The following is a 7,500-nucleotide window of genomic DNA, read 5'->3' on the forward strand; positions in this document are numbered from 1 at the left end:
CCGAAAACGAGGCGCTCTCCCCGGTCGCCAGCCGGGGGAGGTTCGTTAGCATTGGGAATCTCGTTCGCACGCAACAGCACGGACACTCGCCGTTTACCCAGACCGACCGTTCGACAAGCATATGCCTGGGGTGCACTTTTTCCATAAAACCAGCCCGTCTTTTCCTGGAGGTCTCGTACTTCCAGAGCTCCGACGGGGGCGCAGTCTGGATTTTATATGCCCACCCAGAGCGAGTCTGAGTGGGACTCACGACGGTCTGATCAATGGTAGGGGGTGCTCTGTGTTTTGCACCACCACACTTGCCCTCTTCCATACAGCCCCGAAGGCCCGTTTTAGGACCGTCTTCCCTCCAGGTCGAGCTCCAGGGGGTGTCGGGCGAATCTGACTCTGGCCCAGGACGGGGCCACCCTCCCTGGGCTGGCCAGGGAGGTCTGAGACCATGGAGCTTTAGAACCACACCACGTCATTGGACTTAGTCGATTTTACTCAAATTTTTTGGCACCAGAGCCGGACCCCGCCACGCGCGCCGGGCTCGTGCCCAGGAAAGACGCACCCTGCCTGGGGTGCACTTTACATAAAACCGGCCTGTCTTTTCCTGGAGGTCTCGTACTTCCAGAGCTCCGACGGGGGGGCGTAGTCTGGATTTTATATGCCCACCCAGAGCGAGTCTGAGTGGGACTCACGACGGTCTGATCAATGGTAGGGGGTGCTCTGTGTTTTGCACCACCACACTTGCCCTCTTCCATACAGCCCCGAAGGCCCGTTTTAGGACCGTCTTCCCTCCAGGTCGAGCTCCAGGGGGTGTCGGGCGAATCTGACTCTGGCCCAGGACGGGCCACCCTCCCTGGGCTGGCCAGGGAGGTCTGAGACCATGGGGCTTTGAACCCACGTCACGCCATTGGACTTAGTCGATTTTTCTCAATTTTTTTGGCACCAGAGCCGGACCCCGCCACGTGCGCCGGGCTCGTGCCCAGGAAAGATGCACCCTGCCTGGGGTGCACTTTTCAGAAAACCAGCCTGTCTTTTCCTGGAGGTCTCGTACTTCCAGAGCTCCGACGGGGCGTAGTCTGGATTTTATATGCCCACCCAGAGTGAGTCTGAGTGGGACTCACGACGGTCTGATCGCTGGTAGGGGTCCTCTGTGTTTGCCACCACCACGCTTCCCCCTCTCTCATACATCCCCGAAGGCCCGTTTTAGGACCGTCTTCGCTCCAGGCGGAGCTCCAGGGGTGGCGGGCGAATCTGAATCTGGCCCAGGACGGGCCACCCTCCCTGGGCTGGCCAGGGAGGTCTGAGGGCATGGAGCTTTGGAACCACACCACGTTATTGGACTCTGTCTATTTTTTCCCCCAAACTTTGGCACCAGAGCCGGACCACCACACCATGTGCGCTGGGCTCGTGCCCAGGAAAAGATGCACCCTGCCTGGGGTGCACTTTTCAGAAAACCAGCCTGTCTTTTCCTGGAGGTCTCGTAACTTCCAGAGCTCCAGCGCGGCGTAATCTGGATTTTTACATGCCCACCCAGAGTGACTCTGAGTGGGACTCACGACGGTCTGATCGCTGGTAGGGGGTCCTCTGTGTTTGCCACCACCACGCTTCCCCTCTCTCATACATCCCCGAAGGCCCGTTTTAGGACCGTCTTCGCTCCAGGCGGAGCTCCAGGGGTGGCGGGCGAATCTGAATCTGGCCCAGGACGGGCCACCCTCCCTGGGCTGGCCAGGGAGGTCTGAGGGCATGGAGGTTTGGAGCCACCGCACATTTTTTGTACTTTGTCGTTTTTCGAGATCTGGGCTTCAGATCGAGCCCAGGCTCCGTTTCAAGGTGGGCATTGGGCTTCGTTCTTGCCCAGGAGACCCGCACCCTGCCTGGGATGCACTTTTCAGAGAAACCGGGCCGCCTTTTCCTGGAGGTTCTCGTGTTTTTCAGAGCTCCACCACAGCAGAGATTGAATCCTCTTCCCCAGCCAGAGTGCACCCTCTCTGGCTTGGGTGAGTGCCTTGAGTGCCCTGGAGGTCCGAACCAACAGCACGTTTATGGACTTTGTCTATTTTTCCAAATTCGACTCCAGAGTCAAGCCGGCCAAGGGGCTCTCTGAAGGCCCCTCTCTCCCTCCCTCATCCTCTACAAGAGCCCCATGGTCCGTTTTAGGACCGTCTTCGCTCCAGGCGGAGCTCCAGGGGTGGCGGGGGAAATCTGAGTCTGGCCCAGGACGGGCCACCCTCCCTGGGCTGGCCAGGGAGGTCTGAGGGCATGGAGGTTTGGAGCCACCGCACCTTTTTGTACTTTGTCGTTTTTCGAGATCTGGGCTTCAGAGTCGAGCCCAGGCTCCGTTTCAAGGTGGGCATTGGGCTTCGTTCTTGCCCAGGAGACCCGCACCCTGCCTGGGATGCACTTTTCAGAGAAACCGGGCCGTCTTTTCCCTGGAGGTTTTCGTGTTTTTCAGAGCTCCACCACAGCAGAGATTGAATCTGCTTCCCCAGCCAGAGTGCACCCTCTCTGGCTTGGGTGAGTGGTGCCTTGAGTGGCCAGGGCCAACATCACCCACGGGCATCGGGCTTTATTCGTGCCCATGAGACCCGCACCCTGCCTGGGATGCACTTTTCAGAGAAACCGGGCCGTCTTTTCCTGGAGGTTTCGCGTTTTTCCAGAGCTCCACCACAGCAGAGATTGAATCTGCTTCCCCAGCCAGAGTGCACCCTCTCTGGCTTGGGTGAGTGCCTTGAGTGGCCAGGGCCAACATCACCCACGGGGCATCGGGCTTTATTCGTGCCCAGGAGACCCGCACCCTGCCTGGGATGCACTTTTCAGAGAAATCGGGCCGTCTTTTCCTGGAGGTTTCGCGTTTTTCCAGAGCTCCACCACAGCAGAGATTGAATCTGCTTCCCCAGCCAGAGTGCACCCTCTCTGGCTTGGGTGAGTGCCTTGAGTGGCCAGGGCCAACATCACCCACGGGCATCGGGCTTTATTCGTGCCCATGAGACCCGCACCCTGCCTGGGATGCACTTTTCAGAGAAATCGGGCCGTCTTTTCCTGGAGGTTTCGCGTTTTTCCAGAGCTCCACCACAGCAGAGATTGAATCTGCTTCCCCAGCCAGAGTGCACCCTCTCTGGCTTGGGTGAGTGCCTTGAGTGGCCAGGGCCAAAATCACCCACGGGGCATCGGGCTTTATTCGTGCCCAGGAGACCCGCACCCTGCCTGGGATGCACTTTTCAGAGAAATCGGGCCGTCTTTTCCTGGAGGTTTCGCGTTTTTCCAGAGCTCCACCACAGCAGAGATTGAATCTGCTTCCCCAGCCAGAGTGCACCCTCTCTGGCTTGGGTGAGTGCCTTGAGTGGCCAGGGCCAACATCACCCACGGGGCATCGGGCTTTATTCGTGCCCAGGAGACCCGCACCCTGCCTGGGATGCAGATCGGTTTGTGTGAGTCCTGGTTGTGTGAGCGTTACCCTTCTACATCACCCCCAAGGCCCGTTTTAGGACCGTCTCGGCTCCGGGCGGACAGCCGGGGGGCAGGGGGCGAATCTGCCTCCGGCCCGGGTCGGAGCTCCCTCCCCGGGGCCGTGCGTGGAGACCCGTCGCGCCCGGAGCTCCCGTGCAACCCCACGTTTTGGACTTGGGTTTTGGAGCGAGCGAGCGGGGTCGAACCCCGGGGGCCGAGCCGCCACGGAGTCCCCGAGCCCCGGGGACGAAGCCCCGGGAGCGAGGTCCCTCCGTGGAGGCGCGAGCCCCCAGGGCCCGGCCGCCCGCCCGGGGAGGAGAGCGCACGCTCCCCTACCCCTCAAAACCCACGTGGCTGGTTGCAGCAGACCCTGTGCACCGGAGGTTCCTCCAGGAGCGCGGGGCTGGGTGCTGAAGCCCAAGTCATACAGGCAACCATGCCTCCCCGGGACTCCCCCTGCGAGCGGCGGCTGTTTGAAGGACGGTAACCCCACTGCACGGGGCTTCAAACGACCGTAGCTCGCCGAAGGCGGCTCCGATCGACGCCAAATTTTTATGGGCTGGAGAACGGGACGAGACCTTTCGAATGAGACCGCCCCCAGCCCCGTGGGCCCCCGGGGGCCCGAGATACGGGCCCCCAAAGCGCCCCGGAAGCGGAAAAACGCAAATATCTCGCCGAAAACTCGACGTGCCCGGCCGAGGCCGGGCTCATTCGAACCGTCTCGCCGAGCTGAACGCGTCCATATGCGTTTCGTCGTTTTTGGTCGAGTATTCGCGGAGATATCGGCCGAAAACCCTCGGCCGCGCTCTGAAATGGCGCCCGCCGATGACGTCACGATCCCGGGAGAAAATCGCCCGTATCTCCGCGACGCGAAGGCCCAGAGAGCTCAAATTTGGGTGGCGAGGTCCCACGGGGGCCCTCGCTCGAACCAGGGCGGCGGCGGGCCCCGGGGACGCCCCCTACCGGATCGCCGTTCGCCGGGACCCCCGACTTTGAACGGCTATAACTCGGGGACCCGGGCGAGTTGGACCTCGTGGGTGGGCTCTTTCGAAAGGCCCCGTCCGGCACTACGGTCGATTCGAGTTTGGGGAAGATTGGCCCAGGGGTTCGCGAGATATAAGCCAAAAAACGCCGCGCCTTTGACCGGGCCTAACTCCCTGACCCCGAGGCCCCCGGGGACGCGGGTGGCCTCTTTGGATAGGGCCCCTCGAGGCCTACGGAAGACCCGAGTTTGAAATTTTTTCGCCCGGCCGTCTTCGAGATATCGGCGAAAAACGGAATCTTCCCGTCCGGTGGGTGGGTGTGGGTGTCTCCGGGGGGCGGGGGGACTTCCAGGACCCCGGGGGGGGGGCCACCTGGCCGTGCCCGAGGACGGTGCACCTCCCTGGGTGTGCCGTCAGAGCCTCCGGGGCCCCGGAAGTCCCCGCCCGCTGCACGTTTTCGGACTTTGAGGGATTTTCGGGCCCGGAAAAGGGCCCCGAATTCGAACGCACGTAGCTCGGGGACCCGGGGGCCCAGAGACACCGGACTCGGGTCAAGTGTGGCGTCCCGGCGGGCCCCTCGCAAAGAGCCCGCCCCCGAGCTCCGGGGCCCCCGGGTCCCGGAGAAAAGGGGCCCGACGTGTCGGGGGGGCGCCCGGGAAGGAAAGGTCCCAGGGGCCCGGGGGAGGCGGGTTCCGAGAGGGCCCGTGGGGAGCCCCCGACACCCGAAAGGGCGAGCCGCTGGGACCTCCCCTCTCCGAGATACGGGCCGTTTTCTCCGAAAGTCGCCCGCGCGTAACGGGGCCCATCTCGGGACCGGGAGGTCCCAGCGGCTCGCGGCGGCGGGTGCGGGGCCCGCTCTCGGGGACCTTGCTCCTCCCGCCGTCCCGAGCCACGGGGACCTTCCGGTCCCGAGATACGGCCACTTCCTGTCCAGCTTTGACCGGGTGTAACTCGAAAAGTAAGCCGAGTTGGGGCTCCACACTCGGGGCTATTGGGGGCCTCTGGGAGGGCCCCACACGCCGGGTGTATGGGGCCCCAACTCGGCTTGGTTCCGGAGATATGGCCCTTTAAAGTTTCAACTTTGACCGGCTGTAACTCGAAAAGTGAGCCGAGTTGGGGCTCCACACTCGGGGGTATTGGGGGCCTCTAGGAGGGCCCCCCACGCCGGGTGTATGGGGCCCCAACTCGGCTTGGTTCCGGAGATATGGCCCTTTAAAGTTTCAACTTTGACCGGCTGTAACTCGAAAAGTGAGCCGAGTTGGGGCTCCACACTCGGGGGTATTGGGGGCCTCTAGGAGGGCCCCCCACGCCGGGTGTATGGGGCCCCAACTCGGCTTGGTTCCGGAGATATGGCCCTTTAAAGTTTCAACTTTGACCGGCTGTAACTCGAAAAGTAAGCCGAGTTGGGGCTCCACACTCGGGGGTATTGGGGGCCTCTAGGAGGGCCCCCCACGCCGGGTGTATGGGGCCCCAACTCGGCTTGGTTCCGGAGATATGGCCCTTTAAAGTTTCAACTTTGACCGGCTGTAACTCGAAAAGTAAGCCGAGTTGGGGCTCCACACTCGGGGGTATTGGGGGCCTCTAGGAGGGCCCCCCACGCCGGGTGTATGGGGCCCCAACTCGGCTTGGTTCCGGAGATATGCCCGTTTGAAGTTGCAACTTCTACCCAGTCTAATAATCCCAAAATAATAATTAAATAAAAAAAAAAATAATAATAAAAATAAAAATAAGCCGAGTTGGGGCTCCACACTCTGGGCCTGGGGGGCACCACTAGGAGATCCCCCTGTGCCCAGAGCGTGGAGCCCCGAATCGGCTTTCCACACCACTCACACCGGTTTCTGACTACCTTAAGAGAGTCATTGTTAGTCGCGCAGTTTACCCGACTCTGGGAACCGGGGCTTTGGGCTTGGGGGAGACCCACCGCTCGCCCCCTAACACGTCGGGGGGGACCAGGGGGCACCCGCCTGGACCCCCTCAGCCCCACTTCGGAGAACCAGAACGCTGGCCAGGGACCCCCACGGCGGTTGAAGTTTGAACTTCTACCCGGTGCATCCCGAAAAATTGAAAAAATAAAATAAAATAAGATAATAATAATAATAATAATAATAATTTTAAAAAAAATAAGCCGAGTTGGGGCTCCACACTCTGGGCCTGGGGTGGACCACTAGGAGATCCCCCTGTGCCCAGAGCGTGGAGCCCCAACTCGGCTTTCCACACCACTCACACCGGTTCCTGCCTACCTTAAGAGAGTCAAAGTTACTCCCGCAGTTTACCCGACTCTGGGAACCGGGGCTTTGGGCTTGGGGGAGACCCACCGCTCGCCCCCTAACACGTCGGGGGGACCAGGGGGCACCCGCCTGGACCACCTCCTGCCCGACTCGGAGAACCAGAGCTCTGGCCAGGGGACCCCCACGGCGGTTGAAGTTTGAACTTCTACCCGGTGCATCCCGAAAAATTGAAAAAATAAAATAAAATAAGATAAAAAAAAAAATAATAATAATAATAATAATTTTAAAAAAAAAATAAGCCGAGTTGGGGCTCCACACTCTGGGCCTGGGGTGGACCACTAGGAGATCCACCTGTGCCCAGAACATGGAGCCCCAACTCGGCTTTCCACACCACTCACACCGGTTCCTGCCTACCTTAAGAGAGTCAAAGTTACTCCCGCAGTTTACCCGACTCTGGGAACCGGGGCTTTGGGCTTGGGGGAGACCCACCGCTTGCCCCCTAACACGTCGGGGGGACCAGGGGGCACCCGCCTGGACCACCTCCTGCCCGACTCGGAGAACCAGAGCCCTGGGCAGGGACCCCCATCGCCGTACCCCCTCCTGCCCGACTCGGAGAACCAGAGCCCTGGGCAGGGACCCCCACCGCCGTACCCCCTCCTGCCCGACTCGGAGAACCAGAGCCCTGGGCAGGGACCCCCACCGCCGTACACCCTCCTGCCCGACTCGGAGAACCAGAGCCCTGGGCAGGGACCCCCACCGCCGTACACCCCTCTGCCCGACTCGGAGAACCAGAGCCCTGGGCAGGGACCCCCACCGCCGTACCCCCTCCTGCCCGACTCGGAGAACCAGAG

The sequence above is a fragment of the Pimephales promelas genome, chromosome 2 (assembly GCF_988280905.1).
Source record: "Pimephales promelas chromosome 2, fPimPro1.hap1.1, whole genome shotgun sequence".
NCBI lineage: Eukaryota > Metazoa > Chordata > Actinopteri > Cypriniformes > Leuciscidae > Pimephales > Pimephales promelas.